This window comes from Mandrillus leucophaeus, unplaced genomic scaffold (assembly GCF_000951045.1).
Source record: "Mandrillus leucophaeus isolate KB7577 unplaced genomic scaffold, Mleu.le_1.0 Scaffold353, whole genome shotgun sequence".
Classification (NCBI taxonomy): domain Eukaryota; kingdom Metazoa; phylum Chordata; class Mammalia; order Primates; family Cercopithecidae; genus Mandrillus; species Mandrillus leucophaeus.
In genome coordinates this window covers 4068275-4093218 of record NW_012103732.1, presented here as the reverse complement: position 1 = coordinate 4093218, position 24944 = coordinate 4068275, and the positions used below count along the sequence as shown (strand labels likewise).

The following is a 24944-nucleotide window of genomic DNA, read 5'->3' as shown; positions in this document are numbered from 1 at the left end:
TTCAATAACAATTATAAACTTTGAAATTGAAGCTATGATTCTATTATTGTTTCATATCTTTGCAATTCCTATTATCACATACTAGAAGATCCCTCCATAAGTAAGTAAAATAGTTTTCTAGGAGGGTACTGGGGTATCATGAACTCAAATGAAGCAGAAATTGACCCAGTAGAACATGGGTAGTCTCAATGAGTTAAAGTATCTTCCAAGTGCTATGTGTTTGGAGAAGGATTTTTGTTTCTAGAAACAACAAATACTCTCAAACCAGTTAAGTAAGCATTCATGCAAAGTCCACTATGTGCAAAGCCCCATATTTGATACTTGGAGAGACAGCCAGGAACAGTACATTTGTCAAAGGAAAGGTAAGAGATAACAAGTAACTTTAAAACAAGGCAGAATATAAACATATTATATTGGGGCTTAAAACAATGCACCATGAAAAGAAACAAAGATGTATTTAGTTCAGATTAGTTTGGGAGTTACGGGTGGTCTTCAGCTGGAGAAAGAGCTTATTTACTATTAGTTATTATTTTGAAGAGTTTCTTTTCTTATAATAAAAGTGTCATCCAGAGGGTAGCATAAGCGTGAATAAATGATTAAATACAATCAAAACCTGAGGCAAGCGACTTCTTTTGGCTTACATCCTGAAGACTCCTGGGCAGACTTGAAGTTAAGCCAGACGTGCTTGCCCAGTTGCGTGGGCCACTTCGGCCATTCGAGCTTGGATTAGCTTTTGGTGGACTGATCTGGATCTCCTGAAGTGACCCATAATTTCCAAGACCACTGGTGAAAAACCCACTCATGAATCTTCAGATCTCAACACAAAGTCTGTGAGCCCACATACAGCAACCATCACTGGAGCCGCACATGTGCCCTCTGTAAGGCACATGTATTTTAAATATTAAGCACACTTTAAAAGTTTGTTTTGCCCAGGATTTTAAAAATCACATTAAAAAACTACTGTAAATATTTAAAGAAGGATCCAGTGTTGAAAAATAAAACTTTTAGGTTTGTCCTACTAGTCATCTTTAATTGCACTGTTATCTCTGCCTCTTTTTTCCTACAGAGCAGTCACAGTAGTTCACAGAAGCCTGGCTTCTGCACAATTTTTGAAAATAAGAGTTTACATTGAAAAACATTGGCATTGAGAGATCAATCACCTAATATGCGAATAAAAACCAACAACTAAATTTTAACAAAGGTCCAGCAGCCTTCTCTTGGTCTTTTCCTAAGTGCTTAGTTTGCCGTTCTAACTGTAACCTAATCATTGCTTTTCTGATTCAAATATCAATACTTAATATTTATCACCAGAATGCTAAGTTAGATGGTCTGGCCACCTCCTCTTTAACAAGCAAAAATGATCTAAGCACTAGCCAGGCTTTGATGAAGCAGGGAATGAACTGAAGGGAGCCTCCTTCCACCAACACAGCAGCAATGTGTTTTCTGTCTCAACTGAACGTCCACAAATTTGTAATTTATTTGGGAAAATATGTTGCAGATAAGCAAAAAAAGGCATCTGGAAGCCTTCTTGCCAAATGGTAACTTTCTGGAAGTTTCCTCATTTAGAAGTAATTTCTGGAAAATTTCTTGATTAATACAAATCCGTGAACAAACTTAAAAATGATGGCTTTGTTATTGCTTTGGCACAATATGTTAACAACACTGTGAGTGCTGCCAAAACTCTGAGAGTTCTTTCATGCGGATTATGGTCTTGTTTACATATCCAGCTGTACTGAGGCCTTGTCCATGGTGGTAACCTAACAATGTTCCCAGTGGGGGTGCCCATTAGGGGAGGGGAGACTAACTGAAGTTTAGTTTGTTTAAATTGAGCAAGAATGCACAGCGGCACTCAGATCTTTGGGGAATGTGTTGGAAGCATACCCTTTCTGGGATCTGTTTTCGTTTATTTAAGGGGGATGTTTGCATTGCTCAAAAATTGCAATACACAAACTTGCCATGCAAAATGCCTTCCACATGTTTACTGTGGTCTATACAGAAGTGAGTAGAAAACACAAATAGTGCTTGATTGAAGTAAAATGCTAAATAAAATAGTAATTGCTGGCCTTGGTCATTTTATTAATTAAAACCCCAAACCACTCTCTGTTATATGTATGTGTGCATACATGTGTAAAATAAATTCTCCCAAGCATGACCATTTAGATCTGATAGGAAATTCATTGAAGAAATTGAATCTGGAATTGTGAGAAATTTGTTCCTGTTGATAGGACATTTATATAAAATTTTTGTTGTTTTGCACTGATTTGTATACATGGACTTCACTGAGATTTTACTTTACAGGTTCTAATAACAAAATAACAATTGTTTTTCCCCAAAGGACAAATGTGAGAAACAATACATGTTTTCTCATTTTTGACAAAAATTTTAGCAGCGTTTTAGTTGCTGCATGTTATTACTAAAAACGAATCCGGGATATGAGTTGCCTCTACTCTTACTTCCTGACATTTATGAAGTCTACAAATGAAAATAGTCTGTTCAGAAGAAACTTCCACTTTTTGTGCTTTTATCTTTGCCAGTAATAGAGAATCAGGAGTAGACCAAGGAGACCTCAGGCAACTGCGGTAGCCTAACTCTGTTAAATAAAGGCTCCGCACAAAGTATTTCTTGTCTGACACCAGCTGAGAGGCCAAGGTGCTTCTGTTTTGTTGAAAAACGCACCAAGGTTTAACTTGATCTATTGGATATCATTTAGGTCAGAATAAAATTCTTACTGGAAAACTCATAATTCATACAGTTTTTAATTCTTCAAATTACATCTTAGGTCAGTTTTACCAAAGTAATTTTCGTCATGGAATTTATTTATTAGTTTAATCAAAAAGCGAAACTCCAGTAAGTATTTTTCCAAAAAAGCCGGTTTTCATTTCTCAAAAAGAAATCTATTTTAAAAACTAATTTCAGTGTATAACATTAGCTTTGGTATCAGTATGTCAGGATTTTAATTAAATGTATTATGTTATTTTGTTCTAACATAGAAATCTCATTAATATGCAAGAGAAAAATATAACATTCCCATTGTCTATGGAATTGCTGAGTCAGTTACTTCTGTGTCTCTTACTTAGCATTCCCACATGAAAATGGCATATTCTGTTTAAGAAGGTGCAATATATTCCCACACTGTTACCAAGCTTCAAATTTAAGCTTCAAATTTAAACCATGATCACTGGATTACAAAGTCATTTTTATTTTTCCTGTCACTGAGTTTTACTCCTACATTTTTTTCAAAAAATCTCATATATTAACATACTTTTAAGTCAATATTAACAAGGAGAAGTAAACAAAATCTAAGTGCAAAGAACACAGTACCAGGCTACCTAGGTTTTTACAGTTATTTCTACTTACCAGTTACATGCCTTTGCGCAAGTTACATATCCTGTCTCCAGCTCTGTTTCCTCATCTAGAGAAATGAATTAATAATGCTACTTTCTCATTGGATTATGTTGAAGATTAAACGAAATAATACATGTATAGCACTGAAAAAAGTGCCTGGCATATAGTAAGCCCTCAATAAATGGTAGGTATAAAACTAGTACTAGAAGGATTGGCCATTAATTTTAGTTAATTTTAAAATTCTTTTTAGAATTGTATGTGTTTTAAAGCAGTTAATAGAGTCATGTTAAAAAATATCCAAGACCTTGTTGACACAGTACTTCTAAAAGTATTCATAATTATGCTGACAATGTCAGACAGTCAAACCTGGAAATATTTAGAAACTATTAAGTTTATGAAAGGCAAGTCTGACTAAAGCACTTAAAAGCAAGCCTGTTGCTATACTATTTCTAAAATTCTTCTAGGGAAAACATTGTGAGGTTAAAATAGAACAAAGAATAGATTGCTACAAATTCCTATGGGCTCTAAGTAATATTAATAATGATAATCTTAATATTCAAATAGTTTCAGAGCATCGTATTCAGTATATAATTATTCTTCACTGTGATTTATTTTCTTGCATTCAAAGAACGTATTCTTTAGTGACAATTTTAAAATACTGTATTAAATATATTAGGTATTCTTTTTTAACAGTATTCTTAAAATAGAATACTCTGAGTATCTAGAAGGAACTGCTAAATGTGTCCATAGTCTGACAATTGAATTTCCTTAAAATTTTGTCCAACAGAGCTTCAGTGAATTGGCACCAATGATAACCATTCTGGGCTTCTGGGTTATTTCTCTACATTTTCAGTGCTACCTTGGTAGATACCAGGCCAATTTCCTAGATAGGCCAGAGCAAGGGAGAGGTAGGGATGTTTCACTACCATTTCTGGGTTAGTTCAGCACAAATTATTTCCCAATCCTGTTTCTTATTCTTATTTGCTTGCCAAGGACATAAACAATATAGAGTGTTAGGAAAACAAATATCTTTTAGAAAAAAGTTTGATATTTATAATTTAATAATTGAAAAAATCAGATAGATGTTTCTGTTTTCTAGAGATGCACGATAAAATTTCTTTATTAACTCACTGGAATAAGCAGGTTAATGAGCCACACAGGGTATTTTAAAGTACCTGTTAGATTATTGTCACAGCACCTTTTAAATAATTCACCCTAATTTTGTTCAAACCGGCATCCAGCATTTGGGATAAGATTGATCAGACCATGTTATTGTCTGATGGAAGCTGAGGAATTCAGGAGCAATAAATTATGATGGCACGCTTGAGAATTGTTGGAGACAAATCTTCCTCCTGAAATTACAAGTTCATACTATAATATTGTCATGCCTTTGTATACCATTATTTTATAAATGTTTATGAAAATCAGTTTCTTTAAATAATCCTTTCTCTATGCTATCCTTTCACTTTTATTTCCTAAATAAGGAAGGCTATTTATTAAATCTTTAGAATTCAAAGTCATTTTGGAGGAAAAAAGAAAGTATTTTTTACCACAGTAGCGAATCATTCCTAACTGAAGGCGGCTTTTGTTCTCAGTCATCGGTTAGACTGCACTTTCATAGCCTAGTGCCTTCTACCGGAGCCTCTTGATATATTCACATAAATGATGGAAGATGCATGAGACGTGAAGGTGACATGTGCGGTCTCCAGGAGGAAACTGATGCCCTGGTTGCTCGCTAAGGAGCCATCCTGGCGTCAGCGGCATACGCAGCCATGCGGCTGCCCTCCCAGCTGGAAGGAAAGAGGTAAGCAGCAGCTGTCAGCAGAAAGAGATGGGAAAGGGGCAATGACTCTCCAATTCACAGAAATAAAATTGTTCATGAAAATTCCCAGTAATGCCCTCCCATAGCTGCATTCCTTCCAAGACTTCTGACTGACTTCCCTGAAACTTCTTTCGTCTTCTGGCTTATCAGTTGTTTCAGGGTGATATATTACTCAGCCACCGCCTGTGAAGTGAACCAGAACAATTTGAGGTTAATTCACCTCTCCCAACAATAATAAAAGTTTGTTCGTTCAGAGATTCAACAATGAAATTGTTACTGATTAGTCCAAATCAAAAAATCTGCACTTCTGTCATTTCAAAAAGATTTAATTACCTTTTCCTAATGCAGTATATATGCCCCATTTGCCAAGACAAAAGAGCTATTATTCAAAGGAAAACAATATTGCTGTAGCAAGCACAGTAACTTTTAATATTTTCACTGCTGAACTGTCAAAATGTGAGCACTCCCACCCCCTTAAAAAATGAAAGTATGGAACTATCGCATAACCTTCACTTTTATAGTAAGAGGTTTCTAGAATATGACAAAGAAAACATAGCAATTTCAGCCAGGTCATAATTTAGTATAAAATAAAACAAGACATTTAAACCCAAGGAGGAAAAAAAAAAACCGAGAGTGGTAGAACTATCCAACTATGTGTGCAATTTCCTTGTGCTCAAATTGCATTTTCTCCCTTCAGTGTTATACTGAGCAGGGTCTTGCCCTCTAGATTAGAGACTTTTGCATTAGAGGAAACTAGGTTATGTCTTCCACTGTCAGAGACAGAAATTATGAGCTGGAGTGCATTTTAGCCAGTCACTCTGAAAAATGTTCGCCCAAGGGGGTAATAATTAGAACTGTTTTTGTCAGGTGACTGCATTTTAAGCAGTGATGTGTCTGAGAATCTAGCTAAGGGCTTTAATATAAATATAAATATTTTTTTCAGTCAGCATTGTGGCTTGATTTTTTTTTTTTTTTTTGCTTTGCTTTTTATTTCAAAAGTAAGCACTTTTCAGGAATTATCAGCTAACATGTCCTACAGTTTAGCACGATGGTGACCTGATAATATAATAGCCAGCAGAGAATGATACCCAAGCAGCCTGAGAAGTTAATGCATAAAACGACAAATGAATTCATTTTGAGATCACCATGCATGTACGGGCACAAATAATTAGTCTGTATAGATTGCTTAGAGGAGTCTAAGCCCAAACATAAAATGGTTTTATTTCTAAATTACTGTTTTACTTATTTAAGTAGTTATTTAATGCAATTTAATATGGTAGTTCACACAAACATAAATAAAATATACAAAAATACAATTGATGCGCTTTTGGATTACTTCAAAGTGGTTTGACACCTTTGGGGTCAAGATCCCATGGTTGGTGGGTTACCTAGGAGTTCTCTATTATTTATTAAGTTGTCCAAATCTGAATATAACCTTTTTAGACAAGAATGGATCATTTTAATATTTGTTCCCATTACAAAAGCATTATGGAAAGATGGGGACGAATGGAAATAATCTCATATCCTTTGGCTTATAAACTTTAATAAAGACTATCCTTTTGTTCCTACAATAACCGTATCTTTGCAAATAAATGAATCATTTTCAATTATGAGCTTCTCAGAACAAAAGGTCATGTTTTCTGTAGAGTCTTAAGAATACCAAATCCCATCCCCATCAGAGTATAAATAATGAATAATTACAAAATGAAACTTTCCTCCTGAAAATTAGCTTTAACTATGTTATATCACAGGAAATAATAAATATCAATAATTTGAAAGTAACTAATTTTCTGGAACTATACTACTTTATATATCACAGACCATTTGAAATCTTTTATTTGTTAATTTTTAAAGACTGGGTCTTGCTATGTTGCCCAGGCTAGAGTGCAGTGGCTATTCACAGGCACAATCATCACAGACTACAGCCTTGAACTCCTGGCCTCAAATGATCCTCCCACTTCAGCCTCCTGAGTAGCTGGGACTACAGGCTGGCACTGCTGCACCCAGCCTGAAATCTTAAACTTTCTATTCTAAAAGGGGTTCAGTTGGAAAAATGTTGACTTTCATTATAACCAATTATAAGTAGTACGTCTTTCATAATATCAGAAGCATGACATGACAAAGAATAGGCTTCTACAGTGTGAATTCCCCCCACTGCCATGTAACTCACCTTATCTTGCTTTGCGTATATCCATGTTGTAATCTTCCAGTTTGAACTTTAAATTGCTTTTTAAAAAAATTGTGCTTAAAACTCTGAACTAAAGCTGATTCTCTCCCTCGCAAATGATCTTACCTCCTTCTCTTTTTCCCAAGGTCCTCTCTGGGTATAAAAGGATAATCCCATGTTCTCATGGTGACTTACATACTAGCGTCTGGGTCTTTGCTGGCCTCTGCTGGTCTGTTCCCCTCTGTATCAGGTTATTGAACACCCTGTTCTAGTGTGCAATATTTTGTGCTTTTTACTGCTCAGTGCTTTGGGGGTGTGGAGAGGAGGGAGAGAGGTCACGGTAGTAACTATTCCCAAAGTCCTTAGATCCTGCTGTAACCTCCTATATCACAGTCCCTGTACTCTGCAGCATCGTTGTTCCAACCCCAGGCTTCTTGCATTGCACTGATTCTCTTAATAACAGGACACTCTAGAAATTATGGAATCCCTAGATAATCTCATGGGCCATGGGCAACCAGGGGCATTGTTTAATGTACTTGTCTAATGCTTCCTTCAGCATTTCTAATTGACCAGTCGTGTGCTGCCATATTAGTGTTGTACCATGATAAACATGGGATTTCTTCAAGGAATTTGAAAAGTTCTCAGGATAGAACCTGAAGCAACTATCAAGCTTAACTTAACCCCTCCCCTTATCTATGAACCCCACAATTTTAACTAGATTTTTCTGTTAGCCTTCACTTTACTCCAACCCAAAGGGTTTGAGCCCAATTAAGCATACATTTGACAGAACTCTTATCTGACTCCTTGCCATTCATATGCCTTTTCTGTTTTCCCTCTTCTCAGACCTTTCTGCCTAATTTCCCTTCTCTTCTCTCAGGAGCTGTCGCTATGTAACATCTTCCTCCTTCCCTTAGTTTAACTTCAGTGCATCATAGTGATGAAGGAGTTTCAGGAAAATTAACAGATTATTAAAGACAGAAGAGACAATGACATGTGTTCTGGAGGGGATGTTGTCTCCCGACTCCTCCTCTGTTCTTCTCTGCCTTTTTTGTACCTCACGGACAGGGAGCCAGCAAAGCTATTTTTCCCAAGTTTCCTTGACTTTCTGTTAGATTTTTGCCAGTGGAAGGCAGGCACTGGAAGAAAAGTGAAGAAAGAAGGAGGTCATTTTCTTCCCAGCTTCTAAAGGCAGTTTCAGCAGCCATAACAATGATAGGTATATGTGGCTCCAAGTTCTACTCAGGTAACCCAATTTCAACTTCAGCAATCTCACCTGCATATGGACTCTAGGTAACACTATTTTCTCCTTTGGATTTCTAGGCCTATGGGTAGTAGTGGCTTAATATAGGTACTACTTTCTAGGTAACCTTACTCAATCAGTGCCCCAGCCCTTCTAATACTTTGAAACTAATTCACTGTATTAACTCTGAAATTCCTGAGTTGGATTATATTTGTGTGATTAAACAGAGAAAGTAAGTCAATCATATGATCTCTATTACATTTTTATAAAGTCTACCTGTGGAAATATTATTAGTTCCTTTTTGTTAAAACCGTGGTTGAAAAGTATTCGAAGTAGACTTCTGGAGTAGTATGTATTAACCATCAAGACTGTCTAAAGAGAATTTTTAGTCTTATAAGGCAATTACTCTACTAGGGCCTAAATGGAATCTATAGCCATTTAGAAAACAAGAAACGTTCATTATTATGACTCATTTTTGGCCATATATTTCTGTAAATCATGGACTGCCTACACTCTTTATAAATTTTCTTTGGGTTCAGGAAGGAATACCAAGTACTTTTCTGGAGTCTTATTTTTTTCTGGCCTCTCTGACTTCCCTTGCCATTTTGACCCACATATGGAAATGAGAATTACAAAGTTTTGTGTCTCTTTCCTTACTCCATCTAGCACCACTTATGCTGCCACTCACTTCAAATTCCTTACTTTGAATGAATTACTGCCCAGCAAGCTAGGATGCCTGCAGTAATAGAGCAATGCTGTAGGCCAAGGACTCCAAAGACACAAATAAGGTATACACACACACACGCACACACACACGCATTCAGTTACCCATCCATTTTTCTTCTAAACCAGTGGCCCGTTAAGTACAGGAACAGGTTTACTTTTTTATCTTTGTATCTCTGGGTTTGTTTTTTCCCAAAGTCAAAAGGTATGTGAATAACTTTTAGAACTTTTATAGAATTAGAACCGTAAACTTATAAAAGTGAAAAGAGCAATAGAAATCACATTATTCTACTAATGATTATCTCTACTGTAACATATCATTCCTATCATAATTTTTTAACTCTTCCTAATTTATCTGTGAATGCCTTTAAAGGAATGTCTGATTTTTATCTTACCATCCTGTGTTTAACACAGTGCTTAAAACACAGGGAACATTCAATAAATGCTTGGTGAAAAGGAGTAGATGAATAGATGAATGAGTTAATGGCTTACTGAATTAATGAATTACTAAGGAGTCAAATATCTTGTCCAAGAATGCAGCACATAAGTAGACTAACAAGGCTAAATAGCACCTAAATGATTCAAGTTTTCTGATCCCGAGTTCAGTGTTCTTTTCACAGACCTTCTTCTGAGTTAACATTTTTAGTGTTTTCTCATAAAAGAAGTTTTAATCCTTTGCCATCAGAATAATGTAGAAATGTGGGTGAAATAAGGAGAGATGCTGTTACACTTGTCGAAACAAGGCAAACCATAAAGAACGGGCTCGGTTCCTAGTACCAGGTTCAGAAGCAACAGTGAAGTCTCCAAGACCAACTGGAGAATAGAATGATAGGCATGCATGATAGGGAAACAATACTGAGCACAATTACCCTGCAAGCTCAGTTTCCACTGGGGTCACTCTGTGCCTATTTATGGAAAACGTATCATACATAATCAGCAACATACACTGAACTTCCATCAGAGTAGAGATAAGTTCAATATCTGTCTACATTATCATTATTTTTTCCCAAGAACAGTATATTCCACTCATATGAACTGTGTAAAAGAACAAAAACCCATAAGATATGAAAGTGCTCTTTCAGAACATGATTGCTGTAGAAGCATCACTGATTTTAATGTATAATGTTTAGGAAAAATGTATTCAATTAGCTTCTCTCTCAACATGTATCATTTTTAAAACAAAAAAAAAAGAGGATAAAGAAATGTCATTGAAAGACAGATACTATTAAAATTCTGTTACAAAAATACTTCAATTCCTTTGTTTTTATGTTAAATCCAACTGCAAATCACAAAACCACCTCATCTAAGACCCAAAACAAAATTGAATATCCATATTAATACCCAAAATTTTTGGTAGAAAATTAACACACCATAATGCCTAGGGAAAAAGCCTGATATATCACCATTTGGTTACATCAGTTTTTCCCAATATGAGATGGAGTAGAAATGTGACATTTGATATTATCACTGACGGTTAATTCCGTGAACATTTTAATATTTTTCAGATATCCCAAGATTTATATTTTTCCTTCCTCAAATGAAAGCAAGAATTTAAATACCAAGTCTTTCTTTTCTTTTGAAAAAATAAATGCTATAATATACTTCCCAAGGTTAATCTGTGTCCTTGCACCTCCAATGAATCTATGGCAAGAATGTTTTTTATTGCTCTGCCATATCTAAAATTGCTTAGTCCATACTCTCTTAGACACATCATTTTTCAAACTCAAACTTCCAAGTTTCATCAGAAAAGAGCACATTACACTAAATGCAAAGCAAATGATTACTAGCTCATCTTCTAGGGATATATGCATTCTTTGCCAAACAAGCAAGCCCATGTGTTTTAGTTTGAAGAAAGAATCTTGCAGCAAGCAAGCACTCTTAATATACCATAGACTTTGAATGATTCTTTGGCAAACTGTAAAGTAGTTTGTTCTGGAAATTGTATAAGCCACAGAGCCCTTGCCCTCATCATTTGACTTGTAATGGATGTAGTTCCAAATAAATAGTTTACATTCCCAGCTTTGGCTTTTTAAAAATCTCTTATTAATTATTGGCCTATTGCAGTCTGGCTTCTTTCTCCCTACTCCAAATCATGTTAGAAGGAGGGGTAGAAGAAGCCTTTTATGGATAGAATTTGTTACCCCAAAATTCATATGTTGAAGTCCTAACCCCAGTACCTGTGAATGTGACCTTATTTGATAATAGAGTCTGCAGATGATCAGGATAACTGAGGTCATTAGAGTGGGCCTTAATCCAATCTGACTGGTGTCCTTATAAATAGGGGAAATGTGAACACAGACACAGACATGCATCCAGGGAGGGCACCACAAGGAGATTAAGTCGGAGATCAGAGTGACTTAGCTAAAGCCAAAGAACACCAAATATCACCAGCAAATCACCAGAAGCCAGGAGAGAGAAATGGAACAGATTCTCCCTTACAGCCCTCAGGAGGAACCAACTCTGCTAACACCTTGATCTCAGGCTTCTATCCTCCAGAACTGTGACACAGTGTCTGTAGTTTAGGCCACCTCCTTTGTGGTACTCCATTACAGCAGCCCTAGACCAATACAAAGCTTCTGTTCTAGAAATGAGCAGACCTGGGCTTTGCATCCATCTTTTCACACAGTGAAGGTTTCCCAGAGTTTCATCCTCAGCCTCTTCTCCCTGGGAAGCCCCACAGCCTCCATTGTCATCTTGAGGCCAAGTGCAGTAGCTCCTCCTTATATGCAGTTTTGCTTTCTAGGGTTTCAGTTACCCATGGCCAGCCATGGCCTGGAAATATTAAGATATTTTGAGAAAGAGAGAGAAAGCGAACATTCACATAACTTTTATTACAGTATGCTGTTATAATTGTTCTATTTCATTATTCATTATTATTGTTAATCTCTTATTGTGCCCAATTTATAAATTAAACTTTATCACGGACATGTATGTATAGGGAAGAAAACATAGTATGTATAGAGTTCACTACTGTCTCTGGTTTCAGGCATCCACCAGAGGTCTTGAAACATATCCCCCAAGGATAAGGGGGTGCTACTGTATTTCCGTATTTCCATGTCTAGCTCTAGCCTCTCTTCTTTGATTCAAAAATGTATTTGTGACTGCTTGGTCAATATCTTCAAGTGATTTTCTTGCAAGGATCACAATCAAGTTTACCCCAAGTCTTCTGCTGCTTCTGGGTAAATGGTTATCTCATCAGTTAACAGCATCACCACCCACTCAGTAAACCAAGATAGAAAGGTGAATTATATTTAACTCTTCCCTCTCCTTCAGTCATTATATCAAGTAATTCCAGTTAAACCGACCTGTGAAAATTTCTTTAATCCATTTCATCCTTTTCAGTCATGCTATTATTTAATACTGCGTTGGTTGGAACCCAATTACTTGCTCCAGCTTCTCCATGAGTCTTCTGAAGGTTCTGCCTACCTCCAAACAACCCTCTGTGCTTTTTACCAAAGTCATTTTCTGCACAGTGCCTATTATATCTTCCCTATTCAAAACCTTTGTTTTTCCACTACATATAAAACCAAGGTGAAATTTCTTATCAAACCACATCAGGTCTTTCAGAATCTGATTTAACCCTGACATTCCAACCTCATCTTCTGCCACATCCCACCTACATCCAACCCCATCTGAAGATGCAAGAGAACTACACTTTTCTGAACACTTGAAGGCACTCACGGCTATGTGACTAATTTTGGCCAATGGCCTGTGACTCATTGCCCCATATATCACTTTCAGGCCAGAGTATTTAATTGTCAAGATGAATCCACTAGCACTCTCTTTCCTGATACAGCGATCAGAGAGGAGGCTCTGTGATAATACCAGAGAGAAGGTCCCTGAGACACTGCATGGCAAACAGTTGCTAAAGAGTGAGCAGACTTGCAGCCAATTTTGTGTAAATAATAAATAAACTGTAGTTATGTTAAGCCACTGAGATACATGAGAGGTTTGTTGCTGGTGCATAAACTAACTTTCTGTCTGGTATATCACCCATATCCACCAATCTTTTTATACTCCTATGTACTGTGCTTTGATTCACATGTTAAAGTGTGTTGGTTTTACATTAAATTGCCACTTGTAGGTGTATTTTGTGGAATTTTCAGTGTAATGATATAGTATATACTTTAAGAAAATTTAAAAATAAAAAAACAAAGACTATTATGCATGCCATAAAGCTCAGTTCAGTTGCTTCTCCTTCTTGAAGGTCATCTTAAATTTCGCCTCCTCCCCAGTTTCTCATACTCATTTTTTTCTGCCTTGCCAAAAGAGTTGCTTTTTATCTTTAGTGTCTCACCTTATCTTATGGTTATTTATTCATCTGTTTTCCCTTCAGTCACACATTCAAAAAAAAAACTGTAAGCTCCTTAAGGTCAGGACCTGTATCTAACTTATTCTTTAATCCTCCTAAGCACTTCACACAAAGTGCAAGCCCATTGTCTGTGCTCTTCATGCATTGTCTATGCTCAGTAAATGTGCATTGGATGAGTTCAGTTGTAGAAAGTAATAAATGGATTTTTTTAATAAATGCACCATCTCTCTGGAAATCCACAGTGCTCACATTTTGTGTTACGAGCTCATTTTAGAGTGATTGGATGACTTTTATTGGCTAATGTCTGCCATGTGGTAATGTCTTCATTTGCTGAGTTGATGTTCCAAATCTTACAATTCTTCGTCATAATTATTAGTTTTTCCCCTGAATTTTGTGCTTCATTGAGGTTTTAAAGGGTAAAATTAACCTCCCAGCTTTTCCTCCATAAATTTATAATTTCATTGTGATTTCATTGCTAGATTGGCTTCCATTTCAGAGGTTTGTCCAAAGTTTAGGTGATTATGTGTCTGTTGTTTTTCTCTTCTCTCCAATATGGTTATTTCCTTACAATCTAACTTGCTCAACTGCATAGCAATAGATATAGCAACATGAAATTCTAAATACTACTTACTTAGAAAAGGTAAATCTTAAGGGAAATGAGACATGTTTTTTCACCTGTTAAAATTATATGAGAATTTATGAAAATAAAGACTCATTCCCATAATATTCTTCCCTGCTCTGGCATCTGTTTACCTGGACATAAGTCAATGTTTTCTGTGGAGCACAACATTGTAAAATGTACATTAACAAGTTCTTAAGGGATATCATAAGCATAAAATCTGTTTAGCTATTCAACAATATGGAAATTTGATTGTTTAACTTGAACTAGAAATGTATGGCTTCAATTTCACTAAAGTTATACATAATTACATAGATTAAGACATGCATTTGGGAATTTATTACTTCTCAAAATTGGTAAAGCTATCATAGACATTAGACTCATAAGCTATGTAATTGCTTGTAAATAGATACATTGTAGGTGGAAAAAAAGCATTCATTTAAAGGGTCAGAAAATTATGTCTGGCTGCAAAACTCATTTGAATGAGTCACAGAACTTCTTGAGACTCTCTGGGGAAAATATTGAAATACTAATTTTTACCTCACTTGCCTCAGTTGCTTGTCCTTTGTAAAACTAATTTGTAAAAGCCTGCCTCCTTGTCCATCTTTGAATCCCTCCAGTCCTAACACCTGGCTCAGCCAGTTACCACTCCTATATGTACCTCTTTATCAAACTGTGGACCCAGTGAAGCCCTGCAAGGAGTAAATGACCTTGGGCCAGTCAGGAGCTCAGCATCAAGCAGATCTTGTTTCAGGTCTTCTAATAAGCAGAATTGCCCTTTTGTTTGTAATAAAGACTGTGCCTCATACTTCATGTTAGTAATCTTATTCCATTGCTCCCGAGTCTGCTCTGATTTGCTGCCTATTAAGCGAGCTAGTTGAGTGGTTTTTCAAAGTGTGTCCCACAAAAGCATCAGCAACACATGGAAACCTAAAGAAATGCAAATTCTTAGACTCTGCCTCAGACCCTAGTGAATCAGAAACTCTGGAGGTACAGTTCAGTAACGGGGGCTTTAACAAGCTGTCCAGGTGTTTTTGATGAATGTTCAAGTTTGACAACTAGTGGGTCGGTTATTTGGCTTTAATTCCTCTTATTTCCATGTGCCTGTCTGCTCTCTTCCATCCATCATCAAGTCCTCACGCCAATAGGGCGAACTTCTTTTGTAAAGTAGAGAGGGAGTAGGAGAGATTTTTATGCCAGATTCAAAAGCGTGTGACTTTGGGAACAGAAAGAAAGGTTGAAAAAGGAAGGGTAGTCTGTTTCATTGTCCAATAATACACTATGGAAAATTGTAGTAAATGCAGCTGTAATAAGTGAAAAAAAAATTGTCAAAGGAAAGAGATGTCAAAAGAGAAATTTTTAAAGTTTTGCTCAAAGCTAGGACGGTACCATCCCTGCCCTGGGCATTTTTAGAGGGACACCAATAAAAAAATGTACTTACTTTTTTGGTGGCTAGACTGTGTTTCTTTCAATTCAACACCGCGGAGATAAATACAGAAACCAAGCTAATATTCAGGTTTTACAAAGAAGCGTCCTGCCCAGTTCAGTGTGTTACGGGACAAGAAAAGCATGGGACAAGCAAAACCGAATCAGCAACTTCATTTTCTATCCCTCTGCCTCTCTGAGCTATTGTTCACTCAATTATCCCCACTCCTTTATTCATCCTTCAGCCTCCCTTCTCCACGGTTCCTTCTCCCTCACTATGCAAACCTATGAACATCATCACCGTATCTTTTAAGAGTCTTCTTTAATCATGCAAACACCCCATAGGCACTACCCTAAATATGCTCTTCTGTTTGCCTACAAGTTTCTATAACTTGAAAGGAAATTCACTTTCAAAATCTCAACTTTGCACATCTGTTTATTCCTTGACCCACTATAACACACAGAAAGTCACAATGGGTCAAGGAATAAACAGAAGTGCACAGAATTCTACGGAAAGGAACTTATATCATATCCATCAATGATCCATTTAGAATATCCAATAGTTGGAGATGGGACGCGTCCCGCGGAGAGCACGGCTTTAGCCGGCAGTACTCCCATATTTATGCCACCTGCCTCATCCAAATGAGACCCTTCCAGGAGAACCGGGCCCAGCAGCACTGGGGTAGTGGAGTGGGAGTGAAGAAGCTGTGCCAGCTGCAGCCCCAGGAGAAGTGCTGTCTGGCGGGCACTCTGTTCAAGTCCATGCAGCTGTAGCTCTCCATCCTGCGGGAGATCAGCTAGGAGCACAACCTGCTCCCCCAGCCTCCTCGCAGCAAATACATCCACCCAGATACATCCACGAGCTGGTCTTGGAAGATGAACTGCAGCGTATCAAACTAAAAGGCACTATTGACGTGTCAAAGTTGGTTACAGGGCCAGTCCTGTAACCAGGGCCGTGTTTGGCTCCGTGAGAGACGACGGGAAGTTTCTGATGGAAGACCACTGTTTTGCTGACCTCGCTCCCCAGAAGCCCGCACCCCCGCTTGACACAGATAGGTTCCTGCTGCTGGTGTCTGGCCTGGGCCTGGGTGGAGGTGGGGGCTAGAGGTCGCTGGGCACCCAGTTGTCGGTGGACGTGGTGACGGGGCAGCTTGGGGACGAAGGGGAGCAGTACAGCGCTGCCCACGTCTCCCGGGTCATCCTTGCCGGCAACCCCCTCGGCCACACCACCTAGAGCAGAGATTCTATCAACAAGGCCAAGTACCTCACCAAGAAAACCCAGGCAGCCAGCGTGGAGGTCACGAAGATGCTGGATGAGATTCTCCTGCAGCTGAGCCCCTCAGTGCCGGTGGACGTGATGCCTGGCGAGTTTGATCCCACCAACTACACACTCCCCCAGCAGCCCCTCCACCCCTGCATGTTCCCGCTGGCCACTGCCTACTCCATGCTCCAGCTAGTCATCAAACCCTACCAGGCCACCATTGATGGAGTCAGATTCCTGGGGACATCGGGACAGAACGTGTGACATTTTCAGATACAGCAGCATGGAGGATCACTTGGAGATCCTGGAGTGGACCCTGCGGGTCCGTCACATCAGCCCACAACCCCTGACACCCTAGGTTGTTACCCCTTCCGCAAAACTGACCCGTTCTTCTTCCCAGCATGCCCACATGTCTACTTTTGTGGCAGCACCCCCAGCTTTGGTTGTTGGTGACTGTACCTGACTTAACTGCCATGCAGACCGCCTGCCTCATGAACCTGCCCAGCCTGGCGCCCCAGTCCATCAGTTTCTCTGGCTTCAGGGCAGAGTACCATGACCTGGGAGGCCTGGCTGGGCCTCTGACTCAAAAAGGTGGTTTTGACCAGAGAGGCCCAGATGGAGGCTGTTCATTCCCTGCAGTGTTAGCATTGTAAATAAAGCCTGAACACTTGCTGATGCGGGGGGAGGGGGGGAAGAATATCCAATAGTTTTAGCTTTTACCTTCCATGATCCCTCTGGAGTCTAATATCATTGCTAAATCCTTCACTGAAACACTGTCCTCTCACGGTTTCTAACATGAAACTCTCTTTTTTCTCTTCCTCTCTATGGCTATTGCTCTCCAGCATCCTTTTAAGCTCATCATCTCCTACCCTCCTTTTATGTTCTGAAGCTTCTCCAAATTCTATCCTTGTCTCTCTTTTCTTCTCATCCTACATACACTTATCAAGCAGTGTTATCATCTACCACCAGCTCTCTTCTACCTCCCCAACCTAAATTAATCATAGCACTATTCTGATCTTCAGACTCTTAACTCTAATTTCTCCGATTATATTCATCTGAAAATGCCAAAGGATATTGATACATCATCTTCCTTTCAAGACTGTATTTGGTCTACATGTTCTGTCTCTCATCCATTGCAAAACCTGAACCCTGGCATTTATTTATATTTATTCTGTAAGTATTTTTCTCCTTTAACCTTATATCAAATCAGTGAATAAAAGATTTTATTTATTCTCTCCATCTTCACTGCTTCTGCCAGTCATGGTGTACATTACTTCTTGCCTGAATTACTGCAGTTGTCTCATATCTTGTGTCTGTCCCCTTCACACTGTTGAAAGTGATATTGTTATATTAAATGAGAGCAAATCTAACTGCATAAATTTCTCAATAGTTTCCCATCAAAGACACTGTAGAATCCGCCATCTCTTAAGTGCATTCAAATTTCCTCATAAATTGGTATATTCATACCAAACCAAGCTGGCTTTCACCTACCTTCACTCCATTTTTTATTTTTCCTTTACACCTCTGATTCTCTGAGCATACATTTTTTGTTTGTTTGTTTTTTGAGTTTTGGTTTTGAGACAAGGTCTTGCTCTGTCACCAAGGCAGGAGTGTAATGGTGCAATCATAGCTCACTGCAGACTGGACTTCCTGGGCTCAAGCAATCAGCCTCCTGAGTATCTGGGACTACAGGTACATGCCACCATGCCCAGCTAATTTTTAACTTTTTCTGTAGACATGGGATCTTATTATGTCACCTAAGCTGGTCTTGAACACTGGTCTCAAGCAATCTCCCTTTCTCAGCCTCCCAAAGCTTTGGAATTACAGGCATGAGCCACTGACCCAGCATCCATGCACACTCTTTTTTTATGATGAAATCTCACTCTGTCACCCAGGTTGGAGTGCAGTGGCATGATCTTGGCTCACTGCAAGCTCTGCCTCCTGGGTTCAAGCAATTCTCCTGCCTCAGCCTCCTGAGTAGCTAGGATTACAGGCAGGCGCCACCACACTCGGCTAATTTTTGTATTTTTAGTAGAGACAAGGTTTCACCATGTTGGTCAGGCTGGTCTCGAACTCCTGACCTCGTGATCCACCCACCTCGACCTCCCAAAGTGCTAGGATTACAGGCGGGAGCCACCGCACCCGGCCCACAATCTTATTTTATAATCATCTATTTGTGTCTTTCTCCCCAAGCAAGTTCTTGATATCTGGGACTATATCTTCGTTTTTGTATCCACAGCATCCACCACATGTAGAGGTTTCTGGCATGTAGAAGATGGTCAATAAATGACTGTGCAGTGGGTAAGTAATTGAATCAATGCCATTCACTCAATTTAAGATTCCCCACTCCCACTTGCACATATAGAAAACACCTTCTCATTCTCAACGCTCCACTGAAAGTTTACTCTGTGAAAAAATTGCTCTGGTTCCCACAGGCCAAATTCAGGATTCCTTCCCTGTGATCTTTATATACATCTCAATTGTAGAAGTTACCACATTTTATTGAAATGATTGTGTATTTGACTCTTGGAGTAACCTAATTAATACAACTGGGCAAAAAACAAGATAAATTTAGAGCACCTAAGCAAAGAAAAAAAAATTCTCTAAACTACATTTTACTAGTTTACTAGTTCCTAGTGGAGAAAAATTAAGTTAATCTCAAATATTCAGAATACATGCACATACACACACACACACACACACACACACATTCTTGTGTAGGGTCTATTTTTTTCAATTAAGGTTTTAACTCTCTTTATAATTGTATAATTTTATAGCCCTTTCAAATATTGTTTCAGTTAGATATTTGAGCTAGGTGGACACAAATGACGATGGAAATCAAGGTTCTGATGCCTAAAATGGCAAGAAAAAGAAAGGATAACCCTAAAGCATTGGCTGCTCAGCTCTTAATCCTGGCTGCATATGTTACAAGTTACACAAGCACAAGCACAGCTGCTTCTCTAGATTTGTTTCCAATGAGCGACTGTAAAGGGAAATAAAGCTACAACAACCTACCTCTCCAACTCCTATTTCGACTTCCGTCTCCTTCCTGGAAGGGATAGAAAAAGCATTATAGAAAATAAGGTTTGAACATATTATTATTCACTAGTAGAAAAGACTCTGTAATTTTATTCTACTTTTTATTTAAAACAGAGCCTAACATGCTTTCTTTTACTTAGTAAGTGATATAAGTGTTTACAAAGTGAATAAATTCAATCATTTAATATGCTAACTGCATATTAGTAATTGTGTGATAAAAAAGTACTTTCCCCCATTACCTCATTACTCTTGCTACTAGCACTCTGAAAATATGACAATACCATACAGCTGGCTAACTGCAAAGTGCTGAGAGGGACATGTTGAAAACTTCTTACCAAACTAGGAAGAACATGCAATACATATCATATCACGTACAGATTGGTGTAGTCATGGCTGCTACTACATTATCCCATCTGCTGTAATGCCTGTCTACTCTAAAGGAGCTTACAATTTAGAATAGAAGCAAGTATGTGGGGCTGTAATACAAGATAGAAGGAGAAAGAAATCATCTCAATAGCTCAGCCAGGTGGTCAGAGAAGACTTCATGGCATCACAGTCAGACTATGAGAATGAACAGTCTTTCCTTATGTGGGGAAGGAGGTGGGTGAGAATAAAGTGGGCACTGGGCACTCCAGGGAGAGTCAGTTGCCTAAGCACGTGCACAGAGACTGGTTTTCCTAGTCTCTGGCTAAAGGAAAATCCTGGCTCCTTTCTGGTCCTTTGTTCACTGACCACTATATTAAAAAAGAAATCTTAATTTCACTTAGTTACTTGTGCATAGGCCCCAGATGATTAAGAATTGAAAACATGGAGAGGAGAGGAGAGGAGAAGACAGGGGAAGCTTGAGTGAATATCAGGAGAAGCTATAAAGTGCAGGACCAGAAGTCAAAGCCTCAAGAGTTTGTTTCCGCTCCGATACTCACCAGTCACGTGTCATGAGGATACTTAGCCCTTCTAAGCCTCAGTTTCCTAAACACTGCAATGAGGCAACTAGATCAGAGGAGTCGCAAAGGTCTCTTCCAAGTCTAAACATCCACAACAGACTAATTACCTGAGTTCTCTGCCTCTCCTTGTCTATTATTCATTAGCATCTCCAAGGGAGCAATAAAAGGAAGTGAAATTTAAACCAGCCAATTTTGCTGCTTATCAGCTCTGGGAAAAGATTTGACAGACCGGGAAGCTGAGAACTATCTGTTGACTTCAATCATCAACACAGTCCCTGCCCGCCAATACACAACAGATAGTCTAGATTTTACTTTATTTTTCTATTGAAGTTTCTTTTTTAATATCTATAAAATTATTTTTATAATCCCCTATTTATAGGTCCACAAGGTCCTAGAGGCCATCATATAACATTTGAATATTAAATACCAGTACTATATGACTTGCTAGAATGATCTCAGTCAGTTTCAAATTCACGTTCTGCTCACACAAATCAAATGTTGTTACCCATCCAAGCTATTTGACTGCTAAAATGGACAAGTGGCACTGTTCATAACATGAGGATCACAAATAATAACCACACTCTCTTAATGTTCAACAATTATACCAACAACCAATTTTCATGTCTCATTTATGAGCCAGGCGCTGTGCTAAATGCCTTATATGCTGTCTTAGTCCGTTTTGTGCTGCTATAACCAAATACGTGGGACTTGGTAATTTATAAAAAACAGAGATTTACTTCTCACAGCTCTGGAGACTTGGAAGTCCAGGATCAGGGCACCAACATTTTGCAAGGCCCTTCTCACCATATAATCACATAACAGAAGGTGGAAGGACAAGGAGGGAACAAGCGGGGGCCAAACTCGCCCTTTGTAATGGCATTAATTCCATCTATGAGGGTAAAGTCCTCATGGCCTAATCATCTCTTAAGGGTCCTACCTCTTAATATTGTTACAATGCCAATTATATTTCAACATGAGTTTTGGAAAGGACATTATATTCAAACCATAGCATATGCTAAGGGCTCTTTATTACTGTCGCCAAAACACTGGAAAGGAAGCTCCACGTGGGCAGGGACTTCTGTTTGTTTTGTTGCATACTGATTCCCTCAGGATCAAGAGCAGTGCTGTGCACTATTTATATGCTCAAATTCCAGTGGTTCCCCCTATTCACCACCATACTGTGAGTCATAACTGATACACTAGTGCTCTACCCTCTGTGAAAAGCTGCGCTGTGGGGGCAGCTCTGGAAGCTGCCTCTAGCATGTATCACTGGGGTGGCCTTGACAAGTTACTCACCTGTTGAGATGCTTTTGTTTCCTCTCTAGAAAGTGGGCATGATGGCAGCACGACCTCATACACTGGTGGGGATTAATATCAATTGCATAACAAACCACGAAAAACAATGATTTAAACAATAACAATCATTTATTTTTGCTCTCAAATCTGCAATTTGGACAGGGCTCATCAGGGAAAGTTCATTTCTGCTCCACACAGCATTAGGAGGGGCAGCCCAATGGAGGGCAGGATGATCCACATGCAAGACAGACAGCTCACCCTCAGGGCAAGAAGTTGGTGCCAGTTGTTGGCTGGTGGGAGCCCAGGTTCTTCCCCACATAGCCTGGGCCTCCTTGTGGCATACTGGCTGGGTTCTTATGGAGAGCATCCATAGGGAGGAAGTCAGGCAGAAGCTGTCTCCCCTCCTTTTGACTTAGCTTTGGAAATCACATAGCATCATTTTTGTCATACTCTATTCCTTTTGAAACAGTCACAAAAGCCCATCCAGCTTCAAGGGGAAGAGACCTAGACTCTGCCTTTTGCTGGGGGAGTAGCAGTGACATGGTTTGGCTGTGTCCCCACCCAAACGTAATCTTGAATTTTCACATGTTGTGGGAGGGTCCCAGTGGGAGGTAATTGAATCATGGGGGCAAGTCTTTCCCGTGCTGTTCTCGTGACAGTGAATATGTCTCACAAGATCTGATGGTTTTATAAAAAGGAGTTCCCCTGCACAAGCTCTCGCTCTCTTTGCCCGCACCATCCACGTAAGCTGTGACTTGCTGCTCCTTGCCTTTCGCCATAACTGTGAGGCTTCCCCAGTCATGTGGAACTGTAAATTCATTAAACCTCTTTCTTTCGTAAATTTCCCAGTCTCGGGTATGTCTTTATTAGCAGCGTTAAAGCGAACTAATACAGGCAGAGTTCTGGAAAACATGCTGAAGGGAAAATCTTGTGGTCATTTTTGGAATATACAAGCTCCCACAGCTTGTGCCCCTGAATCTGGCTTTCCTCAAAGGAAATTTGTACTTAACTAAGGAATGATTGGAATGTCCAGCTACTTTGTGATTAGGTAAAACTGCTCTAATAACATGAGATAGCCGAGTACTGTTCACTCATCAGCCACAGTAACATGTGAAGGTTGATAATGGGGTTTTCTCATGCCCCTTGGTAGATAGATAGGGAATTCCCAAGCGCTGGGCCATGGAACCTAGAAGGAAACCAATCCATGTATCAAACTGAAAAGGTGGAGACAAATCAGAGAATGGAAACTGATCAGCAATGGAGAAAGAAAACAAAGAGGTACTGAGTCGTTGCTCATAAGAGCTATTTGCTTAGGTTGTAAAATCTTCCTTCAACCTTAGCATATGCTAAGGGCTCTTTATTACTGTTGCCAAAACACTGGAAAGGAAGCTCCACATGGCAGGGACTTCTGTTTGTTTTGTTCCATACTGATTCCCTCAGGATCAAGAGCAGTGCTCTGCATTATATGAGCTTGACTTTTTATTGACCAAAAGCCCATATTTTCAAGTCATCATAAAGCTTGAAAATTTCACAGTGTAGCATCTCCATATTAAATCCTCAGAGCAATTTTATCAGTAACATTACCCTAAAAGTGTCCAATAGACTACTCTAAAGCTGGCTTCCCGTGGGGGAAGTCGGATGGCTTCAGCTATAAATGAAGTTCAAACTTTTTCAGAGAAAGTGTTTCTAGTCCAGTATTCAAAGTCCTCTTATTGGGATAGCTCAGGTCCCATGCTGCCCACACACCTATGGCTATGCCAGAGGAGTATAACATGGTGATTGGGCCAAGAAAATGACAGAACACAGTTTGGACATTTCTATCATTTAAGTTTCTCCAGGCAGTTTATAGAGAGGTTAAATAAAATGGACTCTATGTTGCCTGTCATTTCCTTTTCTTTTTTCACGTCAAGAAATGGCCATTTGTTTCTAATATTTATTTTCTCTTCCAATCAATTTCTTATCTATAACAAAGTATCTCTTCTGATCCAATTCTGTGAAATTCTGAAGCATCAGAAGGATGTTTTTATAAAATGGTTCCATTTACAAGTAATTCTATAGCAAAGTCCCTGAGGACCATGATGCAGTGAAGTTTTAGTACAATATTCTCTTGGATGCAATAATCCATCCATTGTAGCCCATATCATGGGATCCTTGGTTTAATAAGACTTTTGCTTCAAGGCATTCAATATCCATCCAGTGCACTTAAGAAAATCAGGTAAAACAGGTGTTTCCTCAATTAACAATTTAGACTTTTGTTACACAGAAAATAAGTGAACCAAACTAGAAGATAATATTCCTAACAAAACATACCAGTACTCCACATTTCCTGTTTTCCCAAAGACCTTGAATGAATCACTTCATGTATGCATTTTAAAGTAATTAATTTAATGCATGCTTTGGGGGAAAAAAAAAACCACACAAAAAAATCATTATTTACAGCAACCTTACATTAACCAACATGTATTTAATCATAAAAGTTTGTCAAGCAATGAAGTGTAATTTTTAACATGTAGGGAATTAACATAAGTAGTATGATTAACTGAAATTTCCAATTTTATGAAAAATCTTAATTGACAGACCGCTAGCAAGACTAATAAAGAAGAGAGAAGAATCAAATAGACGCAATAAAAAATGATAAAGGGGATATCACCACCGACCCCACAGAAATACAAAATACCATCAGAGAATACTATAAACACCTCTATGCAAATAAACTAGAAAATCTAGAAGAAATGGATAATTTCCTGGACA

At 38.7% G+C, this 24944-nt stretch overlaps 1 pseudogene; it reads left to right on the top strand.

Moving 5' to 3' along the window:
- Window positions 1-5117: 5117 nt before the first annotated feature.
- On the top strand, window positions 5118-17567 carry LOC105546313 (annotated as a pseudogene).
- Window positions 17568-24944: the final 7377 nt, after the last annotated feature.